Source organism: Gavia stellata, chromosome 2 (assembly GCF_030936135.1).
Source record: "Gavia stellata isolate bGavSte3 chromosome 2, bGavSte3.hap2, whole genome shotgun sequence".
Taxonomy (NCBI): Eukaryota; Metazoa; Chordata; class Aves; order Gaviiformes; family Gaviidae; genus Gavia; species Gavia stellata.
In genome coordinates this window covers 580,661-602,117 of record NC_082595.1, presented here as the reverse complement: position 1 = coordinate 602,117, position 21,457 = coordinate 580,661, and positions in this window count along the sequence as shown.

The window sequence follows — 21,457 nt, the reverse complement described above, 5'->3', positions numbered from 1 at the left end:
CATGCCGATAACCACCAGCACCAGTTTTGGACATAACAGTGGTCCCCTCTCACCATGTGTATAAGTAATGTTAGATGCCCAGTGCTGGCAAGGCTGATGGTTTTTAAGTCTTGTGGTGCTCCTTGCAGGTGGAGAAATATCCTGGCTTTGAGAACCTGAAGACTGGCAAAGCTAACAGTAGAGTAAGGTTATTTCATTTTAATTGAACAGAAACGAGGCCATTTTGAGGGAGGAGGATTGCTGTTCCATACCAAAGTTCAGCCATGGTTTTTGCATTCATGGGTGAACAAGGGCTGAGTTCTTCCCACCAGCTCTGTCCTTCCCATGAAGTGCATCTCCAGCTTTAAGTCAAATCTGAACTATTTCAGGCTTTTTCCAGAGTTTCACAGTGAGATCACAAATCCATTGGAACGTGCCACTGAAAGCAAAACCAGGCAAGAGATACCAAAGAATGAATCATGATAGGAACCCAGGTTGCTACTGAATTTTGGGTTCTGCTTGTTGCTGGTGACAAACTGTGGGTTAGAGCAGAAAAGCAGATGGTGGGGGGGTGGGGGGCAGGGGGGGCAGGTGTGCAGGGGGAGTGATTTCTTTTTTTCATGCAAATAAGGATGAACATTTAACATTTCTCTTGCATTATCTGGCTTTGGTTTTTGAGAGAAACTGGGGTGGGGTGGGGGTGTGGAAAGCAATGGCTTCCTGTGAAGAACAGCTTTTTATAATTGCCAAAGTTGGGCACATCCTTGGTTTCCAAGCATTTTGAGAGGAGCAGCAGTGTAAAAACTGTGCAAGTGGTAAACCTGGGCACAAGACCACAGTGGTGAAGGCAGAAGCTGATTGTATTGCTCCTGCTTTGACACCACAGAAACCATCTGCAGAAGTCCTATGGAGCAGGAAGAGATGGGGTCACTGTTTCTTGCCAAATGCAGGCACTCAGATGCATTAGTGTGCCGTTGCAGGTATATCCAATTTTCCGATGCTACTTTGCTACCCTGTGCTCATGATCCACCTCCCAGGGAGGTGGACGTGGTGCGGTGGTAGCAGCCTGACTTTCCCCACAAATGCTTTTCTCCGCAGCTCTCGGGACATCTGTTGGCCCTGGAGAGTCTTGAAACAATGCGGGTTTCCTGGCCTTCTGTGTGGTTTTTCCTCTTATAGGAAAATATATGCTAGAATGTCTGCACTGTATTCCAGCTGCTTTGTCCCAGTGTTAGCATATGTGCGTTATGTCTGCAAGGGAGCCTGTAACGGTGGAAAGTCATGGTGAAAATAAGATGATTTAGAGGGAGATATGTAGGGACAAGCTATCTTGCTTCAGAGCAATGCCCTGTGTGGAGGGAGGTTCTTCTCACATGAGTTGGGCAGGTTTCTTTCAACAGTGGGTCTTCTCGGGGTGTTTTAACTTTCTTCCCTCGCCAGTCTTTGCACTTGTACCATACCCCATTCAATGCCACTCATAGTCTGACCTGCTGCAGACCGTTGCCTTGTATCCACATCTTTTCCTGAGCTCAGTAACTTATTTGATGAAACTGTATCTCCGAGACAGACATCTGTTTTGAAAACGGTACTGGCAGAGCTATTGCTTTGCTTGTTAGCCTGTGCCCATCATGGGATACCCTGTGTTGGCTTGACTTTAGTGCTCTATGTAATTTTTCTGTTGCTGTTCATCACATTTTTTAGACCATTTTCCCCTTGTGAAGACACACATATTCCATAATCTAGTCACTTCTTACTGAACTAAGCAAACTGAATGCTTTAAATTCAACCATAAGGCAGCTTCTGCAGCTGCTGAATCACATTTGTGGGTTGTGTTTTTTTACACCCTTTCCAATTTTTCAATATCCTTTTTACAAACATAAACCAGGACTGGACAAAATATTTCAGTATTTGGTCTTGCCAAAACCGTGTACAGAGTTAAAATTGTGATAGGATGTTTTTTTAATTGTTTTAAAAACCCATGGTCTATGAATGGTAACATTTAGCATTCTTTTTTAATATGCTTCCTTCTGCTACCTCAAATATACTGACTAAATCCTTTCTCCTAAAACATTACTGTCTGAGGTTTGATTAAAGCTGTGAAGAATGTGTGTGAAAATGGTTCTGGTAAGTGATTGTTCATGGGAGCTGGGAATTATCACTGTTTACATTTTTTTACATTTCCCCGAAAGGTTTGATGTGTGCTATGGAGAACCTGATTTTCTACAGGAGCCAGCTGAGTTGGGCGGCTGTGGGGAGGAGGAGGAGGGCAGGGTGGGGTTTTAGGGCAGGTTGCTCTAAAACTGCCAGAGGGAATATTTTTAAACACAGACAATTGTCCGTGCGCTGGTGCTCCCTGATATGAACAGATGGAGGTTAAAATCCAACCACGCTGTTTCTTTGTGGCTGCTGTCTCGCAGGGTATCCTCTGGCTGGTGTTTGATTGACTGGGAAGAAGCAGGATTTCATGTTCACTACTACAAGCTCATTCATTTGGTAACACTATCTGTGATCCTCTTTGAAATCCCCAAAGCAACTGTTAATAGCTGGGTCCCAGGAAAAGCGATATGGCAGGACCAGCCCGTAGGGAGGCCAGTTGCCTAGCATTGTGCTCGGTGTTGTGAAACAGTTGGCCGAACCACCAGACTTGCTCAGCTAAATGAATTAAGTAATCGCACAGCCCTGCAGAGAATATTAGTGAGGAATTTCCATATTGCAGCTCTTGATATTCCCGCCTCGCAGCCCTGTTACCACAAATACAAGGCTTTGGCTGAGCAGGCAGTAATTTGATATTATATGAGGTTCTTATTAAGCAGATGCAATGAAATAGGACAGAGTTTTATGTTGCATTAGTCAACTAAATGCTTTTTATTAGCATTCATTAGGATGAGGGATAACTGAGTGCAGGGTATTCTTCAGCCAAAGCTTGACCCTTTGGAAGGAGGGTAATTAAGCAGCTACGAGCTTGGGAATAGGATCTAGGCCACACACGGCAAATGTACAGCAACTTGCTCTCTCCCTCTTCTGGGAACCGCGTCTGCAAAAGAGGTCGTGAGGAAACTTGGGGGATGGCCCGCTCTGCCTGGGGATGAAACTCCTCCTTGTCTCATTCTCCAGGTGTTAATTTGACAAATCACAAAGGCCTCTTGGAAAGTAAACCATTTGCGCAGGCACGCGTTGCTCTTTCTTTCGGAACGAGCGCATCAGGCTGTCAGCCATGGAAATAGTACTTTTTTTTTTATCATGGAACTTCTTAGGAAAGGTGGTATAAAAGGAGATAAAAGCTCTGACTTTTAATTATGGCCTATTAACAGATGTGCACAAAGGTACGTGTTTGTCAAAGTTGGCTCCACCAAGGTGTCAATGACCATGTCAGTAGCTTCCCCGCAGGGATGCCCCTGCGCCATCAGGGAAACGAAGCCAAGAACCGGTGAAAAGACACCCAGAAATCAGAGGTGCCTTTCTGCCAGCCCGGGCTGGTTTTGTAACAGTAAGCTGTGGACTGCATTATCCAGCTTGCTTTTGTCCTGTTTAGGTTTCTCTATATTAAGCTTTGGTCTCCATGTCTCCTTAGCCTGTGCACTACGATCAATTCATTTTTCTGCCTCCTTTCTGCACACTTTTATCCCTCATTATTAGATGCCCTAGGCCCTTTACCCATCAGATGCATTATGGATTTGTGTCAAGCTGGGGAATTTTTGTCTTGGTTTTCTACTCTCTGGCAGGGTTCAGCAAAAGGGAGAGTGATAATTTTATGAGAATTCCCAATGTTTGGTGTGCATGTGAATTTGTGCTGGGTGGCTTGCGTCTTGTTTGCAGTGAACCAAGAACTCATGCCCTCTGGCCTGGACTTACTCTGGACCTCTTGAATTTGAAAACATCCCCGAAAACTAATTGTTTTGGAGGGGATAGAATTGGTCCAATGCTGAGGGCCTTGGCAAAGCTCCCCTCCTAAATAAATGTGGTGATAAGTGACCATTGTAAGTTCTGGTGAGTCCTGATGAAGATTCAGAGGTGCATACTGGTGATGGCCGTCTGTCTAGACCATTCCCTAGCTCTGTGAAGCCAGTCCACAAGTGGACATCAGGGTCTTCTGTTTCTTCAAAACTGAAGTGTGGGTTCCACCTGTGAAGTGAGACTAGGGATCCAGGTCAGGGATCTGGGTATATTTCCCCTTTTAAAAAAAGGAGGGATGAAGGTTTTGAGTAGAGCAAGGGCACAAGTACAGCCCTGCACTACCAAGCTGTCAGTTCTGCCTATAGTGTTGCTCCTTGCAACAGCAACCACAGGGCAGCTGTCATCGTGGGGGAGGAGAGGAATAAGAGGGAAGAAATCATTCAGCGGGAGGTGCCGTTCTGGTTGGAGTTGGAGGAGCCTATTCTTCTCCCCAGCTATGGGAAAGGAAATGTCTTGATTTAGAGGATGAAAGAGGGCTGCACCTGCAGCAGGGATGTGACAAGAGTTGCGTGACAAGAGTTGCATGGCCAGAGTGTGTGAACCTGGAGGTAGACCTGGCTCTCCCACTGCAGCCGTCGTGCTGCTTGGACCTCCAGCCATGTGCGTAGGACTGGCTGTGTCTTTGGCAACGTATATGCAGACAGATATTTGAGGACTACTTCCTTCAGGGAAAAGGTTTCTTTACTTTTTTCTGTTCTAATTTACTAATGAGAATCAAACACAACTGTACTCACAGGGGCAGCTTGGAGCTTGCACAAAGATCTAAGGTATGTGCGAGAGGGGCCATGAACCAAGCCCAAGCACTGAAAAATAAATCTTTGGGGTAAATCACTAAAACCATACAGTTGCCTGGGCTGCAAGGGTTTTCTTGGATTGAGGTATTCTTTTAATTTTGGCAGATGCAAGGAGCAGTCCAGCATTTCCTTTTTATCCCTGTTTAGCACTTGCTTTTCCAGCAAGCCGTGACTTGATAAAGCCTCCTAGTACGATTGTTAGCAGTTGTCTTTGTTTTGTTAATTTAATCCAGCAGAAGGTTTTCCTATTGGATATTCTTGTTTGAGCTGCATTGCTTGGCTTCTTGTTGGTCACAGGTGGTCAGTTGTTTTCCTTTTGGTCACTATAACTCTCATAATCAGAGGAAGTACTTGAAGCCACTGAGCCTTCACAAAGGGAAAGGAGCAGAAAGGTAGCTGATAAGCAGGAAGGAGAATCTTGGAAAACAAACTGGAAAATCTCTTTCTTTATCAGGCCATGGAACTTTTCTAGGTGATGAGTATTCCTCTGAAACCTGGTCACATGTGGACTTTGTTATCTTATAGTTAATTAAAAGAGGAAAGTTTCAATGCAACGTTCATTTGTGCACATCTCTCTGTGAAGCTTTAGGCAGATTGCTTGATTGTATCTGCCTGAGGCCTCTGATTCCCTGTCATCCGCATGTTCATTGCTTACAAAATGTATTCATCTCACAGCATCTATGGGCAGAGCGTATTCAAGTGTTATCATGGCTAATGGCACAGGCCAGAAACATATTTGGAAAGCCCCATGGACATGGTTCTCATCACAAACTTGTATGACATGTTTCATTTGGTCCAGAGCTACAAGACTCCCTATCAAGCTTTAAAATAAATAAATTTTAAAATCCCATCTTTCTTAAAATATGTCCCTGATGGCATGAATACTCTAGAGTGAGAGGTTAAAGCTTGTTTTCCCCGGTTATCTACGCCAATGAATAGTTGCCTTCTGAAAGTTCATGGAGAGCAAACACCAAAGGGTCAGGAGCACATTTGAACTGAATTCAGTCTGAAAGGTTGAATGGTTATCCATGGAAATAAGTTTGTGGTATTTACCCAGCTCCTGCAAAAAAAGACACCTTAAATTCATCAATAATTTGCTTTTTAATATTTCTCTTTCTGCATGTGATTTCCCTACTGCCTTTCTCCTTGGTACCACTCCTAAAAGTTTATCATCTTCTATGACAGTGGTGCTAAAATACTGAGGTGACAAACCTGGACAGCCCTTGGTTTTCCACTTTCAAGTGCTCTCTGTGGGTAGTGAACACCCCAGGCTACACTGTTTTGATAGCTGCTAGGTCACATTACCTGCCTATCCCCTGGCATTGTAGTAGTAACCTGGCAGGTCAGCTATTTCAATGCTATTTCCCTTTGCTACCTGGCACCAGCCATACAACGTTTTTATATACTGAATTATTTATGGACTCATAATTATTTAGCATCAATATGTCAACGTTACAATGCCCTTGTTGGCCATAAAGGAGCAAAATCTTTCTTTAATTAAAATTACATGGTCCGTGTCAACTTTCCTTGGACCCAACCTTTTAAAACTGAGTTGGGAGTTTGAATTCCAAACCAAATACCTGTGTTTTAAGCAAAGACTAAATACAGAGCTTTCTTTCAGTGAGACTGGTCTTGGAAGCCAATAATTTTATGTGTTTTAGGGAGGTTTATGTTATACTGGGGAGTTTACAATGGACTTCATTGAACTGTAGACCACAGTGGCAGTATTTTTTTTATAAGCAGCTTCTAATAAGGAGGAAGCAGCGTATAATTCAGACTGTCAGTGTTCCTGTCTAAAGACAAAAGCTTACGATGCCTCAGTGATGGTTTGAAAAACTGCTGAACCTTGAGAGGAAGCTGGTAATGAAGGTAGTAGACTAGTTTGTTTTAAATAATGCACAGCTGTCCTTTTTGAAAAAATATTGCATCATTTGGCATTGTAGAAATATACTGAACCACCATATAATTTAATTACACGACCACCCTGCAAGTTCCATGAGGCAAACTCAATCCTGGCATAAGCGGGTGCAAATCCCTCTGGGAATTGCACCCGCTTATGCCAAAGCTAAATTTGATCCAGTGTTTTTTTTCCCCCTTCTCCCTGAGAACTTGAAGGTATGGAGATCCACTTCATACTATGCTGTACTTGGAGCTATTAGCTTTTTTCCATACACAGAGCAACTCTATACTTGATGCTGAACTGACTTTTGTTATATTTTTCAGGAGAAAAACAAACAAAAAAAATCTCTTGAAAGCAGTACACAAAGGTAGCTGTTAAGTATTTAAGGTTATCATAACCAGAAAGCAAACGCCATCATTTTCTAAGTCACATCTGCCATGGAAACAACATCCAATAGAGACAGAGATGGTCCTTTGTGGAGAGAGACCAGAACAGATCAACCATCTATTATGTGTTTAACAAGACTGTGCTCTTGATGACATGCCTGTAATACATAGCTTTCTATCTGATGCTTAGAGAAGTAATTAAGTCTGTGTTTGTTTAGGCTGCTACTCTCACTTGAAACTGGCCTTCACATCTTGAGCGGTCTCCTTTGACAGGAAAAAAAAATAATTCTCTAAGAAACTTCCTGGATGCATGTGCCATACAGCTCCCCCAGTGATTTTTTTTTTTATTATTTTCTACCTTGTTATGCCTGCAGGTTGACTGAACATTTAAGACTGCTCTTTAAGAAATCTAGAGGACTTCTTTCCACATGGAGAAAAAGACATCTCAGAGTGAAAAAGAATAATAAAATCTTTAGGAGATGGGTCTGCTGAAGGGGAATGCTTTATAGGCTTTCTTTTAAACTAAAAACCTTTACCTATCTAAGGTTAACTGCTTGTATGCATCTGAATGTGTGCAGTCCCACAGAGACCAGAGGTGGCATGAAGCAGTGTAGAAGGTGCAGAGAAGTTGATTCGAAGTTCTCAGCCTTGCAGGACATCTTGGATAGCTTTGGCTTACTCTGGTCAGCCATAGCAAGACAGCATGTGTATGCCGGGCAGGAGGACATAGCCCTGACTTTCTCATTTCCAGAACTTTATTGTAAACACTTAACTGAGATGGAAAACCAGCAAGACTTTACATATGGTGTCTTCTGAGAGCAACAGCTAGTGTCAGGAGAAGCCTCATTCTTTCCAAACACTGAGAAACAAGAATCACTACTGAGTACAGAGGCAACGAAAGGCAAAAAAACACATCAAACAAGTACCCAAAGTTTATAAAATAGGCACGTAGTCGTGACCTTCCTACAGTTAGAGACATGTGCACACACACATCAGCCCCTAACTTCAATGGGAGTTGCTCACATGTGTCTTTGGACAGATCTTGTCCCTAAACTGATTTATGTCCAAAGGAAACTTGGGCTCCGATTCAGGTTCAAATCAGGTTCAGTGTGGAAAATCCTGAACTTGGAGCCAGACCCTAAAGCAGCCCTTCAAAGAGGCAAACAAACAGACCAGACCAGATTTTCTCCCTAGCTAGAGCTCTCTAGCCTCGTACTCGGGTCTAGCACACCCCTCTGCCTCCCTCCAAACTGAAACAATTATTTTTAAAGGGATCTTTATTCCACCCAGGAGAATAGAGTGCAGGCAATTGGCTAGTGATGGTGCCTTGGAGCTCAGCCACCTGGGGCAAGTGTGAGACTGCTCATGGAGGGAAAAGGAGAAAGCAGCCAGTGACAGAGAGACCCTTTTGCTGTGAGAGCCTGGGAGATTCATCCCAGAGACTCCCAGAGGTTTAAAACTCCTCCACTTAAAGGGGCCGATACCATGTTGTTTTTACTCAATAGGCTGCTGTTGCTGGTTAATTTGGCATTTTTTGTTTGTTTTGTTTGCTCTTTTTAGCACAAGTAGAATGTCATCATGCGCTCATTTCAGTCTCGCCTGTCCTGCTGACAGTGGGGAATGGACTTCTGTGATGATTGTGCATGACTGGGCAAAGATTGGGCTTTGGGAAAAAAGGTCAAACAAATGTGATCTGTCCTTTTCCCGACAAAGCAGTGAAGGTGCTTAGCTTTAGGAAGAGAAGCGGATACATCTAATCATGTTGCTCACTCTTAGTGAAAACTGTTAAGTAACCAAATTAAAACACAGTATGCTGTTACAACTAAGAGCCTCCAGTTAAAATTCATCCTACTGCAAACACCAGCCCAGTTAGTTTAGGAATGGGCCAGCCAAATTAATTATAAGCAGTAGTACAGCCAATTACCTGTCACTGAGTGAGGCCAGTCCGTACCCAGGTTCACTGGTACCTTCACCTTTGGTTCGAAGCCCACCCTGCTCCAGCACAGCCACCAGTCTGACATCCACCCCAGCATATTGGCAAGAACAATCTCTTTTCAGAAAACACATTTTCATATTTATCAAGCAAAATCTTGCGAGACTTCCATTCAACTGGTTGTGGTTTTTTACTTTGGTTTAGACTGAAAAATACTTTTGGAAACTTGACCAAAAAGACCTGTCTTTTCACCAGATTTGGATTTCTGATCAAATGCAGATGTGGCTCTCATTTGGAAGCATATCCCTCCTGTGCTTCTGAACACAGGTAGAGTCAATCTATCTAATGATTTCTAAACATTTGCACTCCTCAAACTGTCGTCTTTTTGAAAGAGAGCAACCACCTGTAACACCTATTTGACAACAGGACTTGAGGGATTTCTGATAGCCAAACTGTGCTTTTCCCAGCTGCCTACAAATGCTGTGGAGCAAATCATTGTTAAAGATCACTCTCTTCAAACATACTCATGGTTTTTTACAAGGTTCTCAATCCATCTGTCAGAAGTATGTGAGCAGCTTGACTACATATTGCTCCCAAATTTTCAATGTTCCCCTCACAGAGGCATTTTACGTCAATTGGTTTGATGGGCTTCCATGGTTTTATACACTTATTTTAGCTACAATCTGAGCACCGCCTATTATGCAGGCATGCGTCTAGGTGTATCCTAAATAGCTGGAATTTTAAATCTTGCCATTATCTTACTCTATACTTCCTCAATTTCAAGGGGTAGGTGGCCATTAAAAATTATTTTGAAGCAAGTTTACTTCTGCTCTCTGTTCGTTCAGGAATTTTTTTTCTCCTCCCGCTCTGTGAATAAAGCCCAGGAGTGTGATGAGAGAAAGCAAGCATGTGAGTGTATATTCTGCGTGTTAGACAGTACCATTGTCATCTGTCCCAAGAAAGGGTTATCTACTGCTGCGTCTCCGCAGGCCCCAATCTGCTCGCTTTCCTCTGCCGGGGACTAACATAGTCGTGCTTCTTGCTGTGTCCTGGATTGGGCCAGAGTTGTGGCCTTTCCATTCGCCTTTTTGCAACTTCTGCTCCTGAGCAAATTACTTTCCCAGATTTACAAATGACTCCATATATCAACCCTGAATACTCGCTGTTATGAAGTAGGTGAAGATGTGAGATCAGGGGGAAAAGTGAATCCAAGTTAATACTAAAAACTTAACAGAAATAAGCGACAGTTTGAAAATGTGCTTGTTTCTTGCTGATTTACTGCCTGGCCTCATTATCACCATGGTATTTCATTTTTCTGTTTCCTGTTTTGAGTCTTGCTTGTCGCATCATTTTGAATCAACAGCACAGGTTTTTGGGCGACAAGTGTTGAGTTAAGACAGGACCTTTTGGAGCATTCAGAAAAATAATTCAGGCATCAGAATTTCTCATTCTTTTTTTTTTTTTTTTAGATTCAGGCCAACTGACCTGATTGCAGTATCTGTTCTTCAGTCTCTGAAAGTGATAGTCAGGGGAAAGCTCATTTTCTCCCTGACTCAGGCACAGACCTTTCTTCAGAGAGATACTGCCAGCAAGGTGCTAACGAGAGCTGTCTGTGTGGGATTGATTTGTGATGTTGGCCTCCACCTGTCGGGAAGGATGACAAATCCATCAGCTTGTTTTATTTTAGCCATTAACAGGGCGAGCAGCTTCTTTAAATAGCCCTAAAGTAGCAAGTAAAACTATTACCTAAATCAAAAGCAATTGCCTAAGTATTTATTTATACAGCTGGAATACTTTAATTTAGTATCAGTGCTGCATAGCCGTATAATTAGCAAACTTCAATAGATATGTTAGAGGGAATGACTTGGTAAAAATATTAAGGAAAACTCAAGCTGTTGAGTTGTAAGAGATCTTCATTAACTTCATTGGGTTTAGCTCTCAGTGTCTTCAGCTGAAAAAAGTTTGTCTGCTGCCATGATTGTGCTGATTATCCTGGGACCTTGTCTATGGGCTGCCTTTTACTGTTGTGGTTTGATTCACCTAAAACCAGAGCTCTGTCAAGGCTGATGCTGTCCAAAATCATAAGGAGGTGTTATCCTTACCCCAAAGTGCTTGTGGTCCAAATATTTGGCATGGAAATGAGAGGTAAAGTGACCTTCTGCAGGTAATAGTCAGTGAAAAGCAGGGCTGGGATGAAAGCTGTAGCATCCTGACTCTGGTGTCCTAGCTGCATAATCAGCTCTTAAGGCAGATTATGCCTCCCTTTCTCAAGGATTACTGCAAGGAAGGGCAAGTGTTCAAATAAAAATGACTCATTCCCGTTTAAGAGTTGGGGGAACAGGGGAAATTAAGCAGAGGGATTTGCAACTGATCCCCGGAAAGTCCTGGGCAACATGGAGAAAAAGGATCTAGAAGCTTGTTCTAGACTCTATTGCAAGACACCCTCTGCCAAAAGAGGCCCCGCTGCAGTCTTCTGGTCATTGCCCACACGTGGTGCAAAGCTGTCTTTGCCTGCTAGAGACATCAGCCCAGAAGCATGTGCGGCTGCAGGCAAGGGGAGCTCCCGGCACTGCTTTGAGTCTTAAACATTTAACCAGGGCGCCGCTCTGCCCGTCGCACGCTGCCTGAGCAGTTCAGAGGGGCTGGGCCTGCTAATTGGTTCATAAAGCAGAAGAGGTTTTCAAAAGCACCAAGGGGCACTTAAGCAGTTACCTTTCAGCAACACCTTTGAAAACGTCTCTTAACAAAACCATAACTTCACAAAGGCACGGGGCAAATTTCAGTTTGGAGCCTGCCCCCTGTTCAGCAGCAAGGGGCGCTTGCTAAAAAAGCCACCCACCATTTCAGACATGATGCTGCAACCTCTCAACTCCATGAATAATGTTTAACAGTGTGAATTTTATTATTTTGGCTTTGAAGGTCCCACAAGGCTCCAAGTTCATAGATAAAACCTCCCAAAATACCCAGTGAAAGTGCAAAACCAGAATTATCTTTGCATCCAGTGCACCCCTGAAATTTACTGGCTGTTTATATTACTAACTGCTACTGCTGGGAGGACCCCTATAAATAACCTTGACAATGTATGGGTTTTAGGGAGAAAAGCATTGCATGAATAACGACCCATTTGTAGCCTAGAGGCTATGCGAGATCTCTGCTTGCTATTTCTTACTGTGCTTATTCAGGAGAAACTACCTCAAGAACTGGGTAAAAGAAAGCAGGGTATGTTCTTGTTTAATATTGAAGTGAGGGGTGGTCAAGCTTTTTGTTATGTAGACAAGGGCTGAATGTAAATAAATCTTCCAGGCCAGCAAGCTTCAGTCCCAAACCCTGGAAGATTACTTGTGGCATTTTGGAGGAATACAGGAGAGATACACGAATTTCTCCATATACAGTAGACCCTTCACTCCAGCAGCCCACATGCTTTCCTGAAATAGTCCCATGTGGTTTTGATTATAATTCTCGTGTGACTTCTGGTTAAAGACTAGCTTGTCAACATGACCAGGCCACCTCAAACAGATTTTACTTTATTTTTTCCGGTAAGAGAGGCAGCCAAGGGAGGAAAGAAGATGATACAGAGGAGTATTATGTTCTTTTGAGGTTTGTTTGCTGTACCTCTGAGTAAACAGACCACAGTAAGGAAGACAACTTTTATTTAAAATCACACACAGATGGGAAATTGAAGGATTCCCTACTGAACTCACCTATTTTTTAACTGCTTTAAAAACATGAAGCCCATGTTCTTGTTCGCTCCCTTGATTCAATATTCAACCTTTTTTAGTAGAATGTCATTCATCTCAATTTCTCCAAACCACACAACTTTTTAATCAGGCACAAAATACCTTTTTTAATCTTCTTAGCAAAATTAATTAGTGACGTGGTACAGCAAACTTTTGTACTTCTGACGTCTCAGGTTCTACAAGCATGATCTCAGTAAATACTGAAGTGGGATAACTGACCTGAACGTGCAGTCATGCAACGAGCAAGCACCCATATTGCCATATCTCTTCTGTGTTTTAATTTGTTCCCTTTGCATTGAGGTTTAAATGCAGACATTTTCAGCTGGTTCCCAGGCTTATCCTCTATTAATGAGTTATTTTTTATATAGAAAATTCACTCAGAAACATTTTTTCTGATAAAATTGCTCCCCCTAACCGCAAGCACGTAATACAATGGCTTACAAGAGCTGAGCCCAATAGTGTGTTTATCTCTTTTTCTTCCATGTGCCTCCGACGGTCTCCTGCCTCGTTCCAGATCCTTGTTTGTTTGCAGAGATGGTCTCAAGGAGTCCAATCTGCCTGGAAGATTGGTGTGACTTCAGTCACAGGCCACCTTTGGTTTTTCTGATCCAGTATCAGCCAACTTTTCACCTCTTGAAATACCACAGAGAGAAGCACTTGTTCATCAAATCCTGCAAAGTGCTAATAGGAGAAGTTAACCCCCAAAAGGGGCAGGGGGACTTTTCACATTGCTACAGCTCCCCAGTCAATTTTGACTGACAGAGGAGAGGAGGGGTATGCGAATGGAAACAAAACACATTTGACCATAATTAACCTTCTGGCTCCATCATAATGTACAGAGCACCTGCAAAACTGCCTGCTTAATTCTGGTTGCGTGTTCTCCCTTTTTGTGCAGGTGGCAAAGGGTCGGGCAGAGCACAGCTGGAGGTCTGTGGCGGAAACTGCCTCGATGCCGTGGACAGTCGCTAAACAGCACAAAATGGATAGCTGACTGGGGGTGGGTGCTCTGGCCTCTGTATCGCAGGCACAAGATGAGGCTGGGGGTCTCAAAATGTAGGTACTGCTCCTGCTCTGCCGTTAAATGTTGAGCAACCACTGGCAAGCCATGACGCACCGGCCCGTCTTGGTTCTAAGGCCCTGGGTGCTACTGAAATGGGATTGATTATTACAGTCCAAGCTCTGGAACCGCACAGAGCCTGGGAAGCTGGATGCTGGATGTCTTTGCATCCTAACTCCTATTTTAAGTTACTTCCTTTTTATAGCATAATTTCCAGGTGGGGGGATGTATTTCTGTACATTGAGTCTCCTGTTTTCCTTCCTTGATAAGAGCTTTAAATAGCACGTAAGAATTGTCAGTGGGTAGCTCTTTTAATTATTTAGAAATTATTTTCAACATAACTTACAGAACTCGTGACTGTGGAGCACCCCCCTGGGCCACGGGCTGAGCTGGGTGGTGAGGCTCGGTCGGAGCCCCACAATGGCCCCCCAGTCCCCTTGGCATCGCTTTGTTCTCGTGCCGCTTTCCCAAGCTGGAGGGAGGTGCCTTCAAGGGTGCTCTCATAGGTGTGACCAAGCAAACCTGAGCTGCAGGCTGGGACCATGCACCGCCCCGTGTGGGTAATAGTGATCTCTGTGCCTTATCCCTTGTCTTCAAAACATTAAAAAGGACCAAAAAAGAAAAGCACTGGGAATTTACAGGAGCTGTGTTAGGGCAAAAAGAGAAGCTGTATGTTCGGATTAAGCCCTCTCTTTCCTCCCCTTTGAAAGGGAGAGCCTGCAGTGTGTTATGTCAGCCTGGATTTCAATACCTTCAGATCTTTACAAAGAAACAGAAGGCTGCAGTGAAAAATATGCTGGGCTCTAATTTAGGCCTGATGCAGACCATATCATCTCACTTGGGCTGTTGAGAAGATGGTATGATTTGACTTGGATATATGCCATGTCTCACTGTTGCTCCCATCAATCAATCTGGCTCTTAATCATCATCACCTTTCCTGTTGAGGAATGATTTTTATCTAATGACACTCTTAGCCAAGGCCCATCCCCTCTTCTGCCGTCTTCACGTAGAGTTCTTGCAGAAACAAGTAAGCAATGTCTTTTTCTTTTCCTCTGGTTTTACTCTTACCCAAACATGCCTTTTCTTTTCCCCCTTTCATTGCAGATAGGACAAGAAGCAGTGCCGTTTCAAAATGTCATTGTTCTGCTGTAGTAATTGGGTACTTTGGACCTGGGTGTCCTTAGTTATTTAGTCTCTTTTTCAAGCTATGTTACACACTGCGTACTGGTCCAAGGGCTGGTTTTCATTGTCAAGGGATATTTTTTTTTTTTTTGGACAAGCATTTCCTTTTTCAGCCTTCAACAAAAATGCCATAGATATTTCTGTGTATCTCTGTTTTCAGCTGTGTGTTGGTTACCCACTTGACTGGCTAAACTTCAACCCAAAGGTAGTTACTTTTACAGAAACATCATTTGTGAAGTTGGCATAGAAAGGAGCCCTGAAGTTAAAGTCTACGCTGAGGAACAGATTCCCATGGTTGCATGGTTGCCTTTTCTTTTTTTTTTTTTTTTTTTTTTTTTTTTGCCAAAGACAACCACAAGATCTGTACCTGCAGTGTTTGGGTTTGGGTTGGGTTTTTTTTCCCCTCTCTTTGCAGATCTACAATGAGACTTCTGTGAGCAAAAAATTTCTGGTAAGAATAACTCTGCTGAACATTTTAATTAGAAATGTCATTTCCCCTGACCAGTACTAATCACAGAATCACGGAATCACAGAATCACGGAATCACTAAGGTTGGAAAAGACCTGTAAGATCATCAAGTCCAACCATCAACCCAACACGACCATGCCCACTAAACCATGTCCCACAATGCCACGTCCATATGTTCCTCGAACACCTGGAGATAGAGGTGGTTCTTTGCACAGGTAGCATACCAGAAGACCTCCTCTGCCAAGCAAAGTAGGTTATATACAGTTGCAGGCCTGCAGAGCTGGAAGTTGGTTCTTGGTGGGGCATAAAAGAGCTTAAGTTGTATGTCATTTATTTGGCTTGTGGGCTTGAATAATTTTGTATTGGTAGAACAGGGAAGCTGACTATATGCTTTGCTTTTGGTGTGGGGGTTATGTAGATACCGTACACACGTGAATTGTGGCCAACAGAGAGATGCTGGGTGTCTTTGCGTTAGTTGTAGCTACTTGCCTTTCTGTGAACTACAGGTTCATATAAACTGGTGCTGAAAAAGTCCTAGTACGTGCAGGCGCCTGGGAGCCATAAAGCAGCTTTTCTATCCTGATCCCACTCCCTCTCAACACCTCTTCTTGCTGTGGGCCAAGGAACTAACCATCCACTATCCTCTAATGTGCTAGTCAATACTATGAGTTGGGATGGGGGAAGAGAAATCAGCTGCCAGCCCAAGCCCTGTTCTATAAGCCCTTTCATTTCACATCTTCTGAACCACCAGCTGACCCTACATGCCCTGGCATTCCCACAAGCTCAAGTTAGTCTTTCATGAGAGCAAAGTGACAATCATCATCAGCTGAAAAGGACAGGGAAAGGCCCTACTCAAAGCCAGGATGACCCTAAGTGGGACGAGAACGCAGAGGTATCCCCCTTGCAGAGCTAAGCGAAGCTCATCGTGCACCCGTGAGGTGGGTGGCCACCCTCTTCCCACAGCAGACCATGAAGAGGGTGACAGCAGCCTTCAGGAGCTAGCATCCCCCAACCATCGGCCACCCATGGCAAGTCAGACTTGCTTGTGAGCAAGGCCGTAAGGAAGGCTCCTACCTCTTGCCCATTATGAGTTGTGGAGATAGGAACAGTCGGCACCCGCTTTGCATCTGCAGAGCTTCTCCAACCCATCAAGCATGTAATGGCCCTAGGCCCTGGGCTTTTGCATGAATGGGAAGGGAGCTTGTTCCTTGCGGACCACAATGGCTGTTTTGCTCAGCTGAAGGGTGTGGACAGCCCATCTCTGGGCACAGGCTGCAGAGAAGGGCACAGGCTGCAGAGAAGGAGCTTTGTCCCTCTGGCCAGCCTTACCTGGCTCCATAGGGTGAGGTTGCTGTGACATCGTGCTCAGGGCACTGCAAGTGCTTTGCTCAGACTCCAGGTAGGGAGGTCTCCTGGCAGGCTCCATGCAGACGTGGCCACATCTCTCCCTACCATGCTGCTACCAGCCCCACAGCATTACTGGTTTTGATTTAATGTCAGTGAGGATTGAGGATGGGTCAGGTCCTGGGCACTATTATGTGGTGTCTGTATGGGTTGTGTCTTGTAGCAGAAACACTTCATGTGTTATTCAGACTGAGGATCGCTCTACCTTCAGGCTCTCAGTCTTCTCAGTGCTGCACATAGAAACTTTCTTCTTTCCTTTGCAGCTAAGAAAACAGCTGCAGGAATCAAATTCTACCAACCAAATTTCTGATTCCAAAATAATCTTTAATCCAGGACACTATATAAAGAAAATATATTCCTATTTTAGAATATTTCTCTTGGGAAGGGAAAGGTGAAGGGTTTTATTGTGGGTTTTCTTTTTTCTTTTTTTAGGTAAGAGGAATTAATATTATAGAAACTTTCTATAAAGAATAGGAAAAAAGATTGAGACTGGAAAATGCCAATTGTTGAACCAGGACAGGGGATACGGGAGGAAAAATTGCAAACATAGTACTCTGACTATTTCTTTGAAGTCTGACAAGTATCTATGACAAAGAATGAACACAGGAAAAGATTTCAATTGTATTAAACTAGCCGTGCAAGAAAAGAAATGCAGCAGACAGTTCTTACTGCTTGGAATATAGAAGAAACTGCCAAAGTCAGCAAGCCAAGGTACGTAAATTCTGCAGGGAGCTGAACAATTCATTTATAGTCACACTAATAAGCTCTAGGTAGAGTTGTATTTCCTGAGTGTTCGTGTGCAGATCTTGTAGGTGACGTGGCTTTTCCTTTGAGCTGAGCAAAAAGCAGTTTTCCTGTCCTACAAAATTTTGAGATTTCAAAACATATTCCTTTTCCACCTAGGAAAGAAAGCTGTAACTTTTCAACACACTTTGTTAAGAATAATAGTAAGAGAGAAGGAGATAGAGGCAGAGAGAAAGAGAAGAGAGAAAAAAGCTCTCAGATACTATGTCTTCTGCATCTGCTCTTTCTAAGGACTGCCAACAGTACGATGAGCACACCTTGCATTTTCAGGGTCTCAGAGCTGCCCCTTCCCTGCCTTTCTCCCACCGTTCATGGGAGTGCCCCAAAAAGCTGCGTTGGTTCTTCACCAGTAAGTCTCTCGTTGAGTTGGGGTTCTAAGGGGGACCCTCCTGTCCTTGGTTAGTGCCCCAGTCCTCAGGTCTCTGACTCACTGTTTCCATCATGGGATTAAGAAGCTTTTGTTGCCTAAATTGTAGTTGAAGCTGGTGTGCTTATGTAAAAAAGTTAAGGTTTCAATCATTTGGCTTTTTTCTTAAAAAAAAAAAAAAATTAAAAAAAAATTGCCTTTTTAATAAATATCTGGACCTGCTCAATTTTTTCTTTTTTTTGCATGTTTTACTCCATATCTTTTCTTGAGTGGCCCATATGAAAACAGGAGACTCCAAATGTGTGGACCACTTTGAGCAAGAGTAGCTGTTTAGTGGAAGGAGGTGAGGACAGGTCATAAATTAATTCTTGTCATATTGATGTGGGTTCTACCTTTCATACCTCTTCAACCAAGCTTGCTTTTGTGCTGTGTAGCAATACACAACAAAACAACCCTCTTCCTTCCTCTTTTTTATTAGTGTCAAATCTCACAGTCTGGTGGCCAAGTGCAGAAACCAATCTGACTATGGTGGGTTGACCCTGGCTAGATGCTAGATGCCAAAGCCACTCTACCACTCCCCTCCCTCAGCTGGACAGGGGAGAGAAAATATAACGAAAGGCTGATGGGTCGAGATAAGGACAGGGAGATCACTCACCATTGCTGTCACAGGCAAAACAGACTCAACTTAGGGAAATTAGTTTAATTTATTACCAATCAAAATCAGAGTAGGATAATGAGAAATAAAACCAAATCTTAAAAACACCTTCCCCCCACCCCTCCCTTCTTCCTGGGCTCAACTTCACTCCTGATTTATTTTTTTTTTTTCTCTACCTCCTCCCCCTGAGCAGCACAGGGGGACAGGGAATGGGGGTTGCGGTCAGTTCATCACATGTTGTTTCTGCTGTTCCTTCCTCCTCACACTCTTCCCCTGCTCCAGCGTGAGGTCCCTCCCATGGGAGACAGTTCTCCATGAACTTCTCCAACGTGGGTCCTTCCCAAGGGCTGTAGTTCTTCACGAATTGCTCCAGCACGGGTCCATTCCACGGGGTGCAGTCCTTCAGGAACAGATTGCTCCAGTGTGGGTCCCCCGTGGGGTCACAAGTCCTGCCAGCAAACATGTCCAGTGTGGGCTCCTCTCCACGGGTTCACAGGTCCTGCCAGCAGCCTGCTCCAACACCGGCTTCCCACGGGGTCACAGCCTCCTTCAGGCATCCACCTGCTCTGGCGTGGGGTCCTCCACGGGCTGCAGGTGGATATCTGCTCCACCATGGACCTCCACAGGCTGCGTGGGGACAGCCTGCCTCACCGTGGTCTTCACCAGGGGCTGCAGGGGAATCTCTGCTCCAGTGCCTGGAGCACGTTCTCCCCCTACTTCTTCACTGACCTTGGTGGCTGCAGAGCTGTTTCTCTCACATATTCTCACTCCTCTCTCCTCTGGGTGCCGTTGCACAGTTGTTTTTCCCCTTTCTTAAATATGTTATCACAGAGGCACTATCACCATCGTTGATGGCCTTGGCCAGTGGTGGGTCTGTCTCAGAGTCAGCTGGCATTGGCTCTGTCAGACATAGGGGAAGCTTCTAGCAGCTTCTCACAGAAGCCACCCCTGTAGCCCCCCACTACCAAAACCTTGCCGCACAAACCCAATACACTGACCTATGTGAAGGGCTATGGAAACTACTTTCCTGGATCAGGAGCCAGCAGTCTGGCATTGCATTCGTTCTGGTGATACCTTATTGTCCTCTGGTTTCTTCCAAGGCTTTTGCTATGACCTGTCGTACTTGCTGCTGGGCCCTTACTTCTCAGAGTTGTAGGATTTCTTGTAGTCGCAGATTTATTTTCTGTGCAGGGCATGCCATCAGCTGACGCCTGAGGTATGCATGTGTGGTCACAGGTTGGTCAGCAGAGCTTCACCCAGGGAACACCTCTGTTTTGTCAGTCTCTGTACGACTTTTTGCCTCTGATCTCAAGTTTTTTTTCTCGTCTAATCTGCTTGAGTTCTCTCTCTCTGTACTGTTTTTTTTTTTACTGTGGAGACAGCAAATGGCAAACACTGGAGGTGATAAATATCTACAGCTCTGTTACCAGCCATTTTGAATTTCATTGCAGGCTATCACGTAGCCATGGTTGAAAGAGGCAGTGCTCTGAGTAGCTTTGTAGCTTGCTTATCCCGCTTTATATCCTGTTACATGACCCAGCTGCAATATTCTTCCCCCATCTTCGTTCTTCTCTGAGTACTCTTTGAAATTGCTCTAATCAGAGAAGACTGTGGAAGAAGGGAAAGAGCATCTGCCTGAAGCGTAGCCTGGTGGTGATGCTGGGGTGTGCACGAGAGAAATGGGATCAGTCGAAAACTGTTGGAATTATATCCCAGGCTTTCAAGCGTGTCTTACAAGTGATTTCTGCTGGTCAGGAGGAGGGAGGACCGCAGGAGGAATGATTAGCTAGGGGGACAGGGTGTTTGAGGGCAGGCTTTGAAGGCTGGTCTTAATGGACGGTTTAAGTGGTTTTAATGGATGTTGAGGACTTGCTTCAGAGAAGGATTACAAGTGATGTTAACTGGGAGTCCAACAGTGTGTTTCGTATGGGAGTTATTGAGGAGTTTTATTTAAAGATGTAAATATAGAGAAGTGTCAAGAATAGAGACATTTGCCATAGGCTCTTCATATAAATATTTGCGCTGAGAGGATGACCTTCCCTAACTGCTGTGTAATTGATGACATCCACAAGTGCAAGAGCACTGTGCTAAGCATTTTTGGCAATGGATTGGGGCTATGAGTGCTGTTTGCTTTGCTTTGCACTGACTTGGTAGCAAAGACCAGGGAGATACCCTCAGGACCAGGGCTGTCAGACAGGATGCCAAAGCAGGCTGGGCTGTGCGAGCACACGAAATCAAGGGGAGGTTTAACTGGGGATGCTTGCATCACATGCTACTTGTTGCTGATGACTGCGTGGCTTGGGCATCCTCTTCAGGCATGTCTTGGGGTATTTCATGGCACCATGCCTGGGTGTGGTGCTGCCCTGGGTGCATGCTGACAAGAGGCATGGCTGGAAAGGTGCATGTGCAGGAGAGGTGGTCTCCTCCGTACCATCTCTATTTGCTTACGGATGCTCTAATCTGCATCAGCAGCTGGTTCACAGCACCGGGAGATCCCAAAAGGCAGCACAGAAGGTGAGAGAGGAGTTTCTGGAGGGAAAGAGGACTCTGTCTTATGCAGAGACCAGGTGATTCATGGTCATCCCAGGCAAAGACTGCACAAGGCTGAGACCTGGAGCACCATCAGGCACGTGTGTGAGAGCGAGCTGTTCAGCTGCGCAGCACCAGCCTTATGCCCCTACTGCAAGTGAGGACCCATCATACCCGTGGGGAGGACATCCTGGTACTGTCAGCCCACTGTCAAACCCGAGTGGCAATGCAAGCACCCGAGGGGCTAGGCAGCGAGGGCACAGCGTGCAAGGCAAGCTGCAAACGAAACAGCTGGGGCTGCTGGGGTG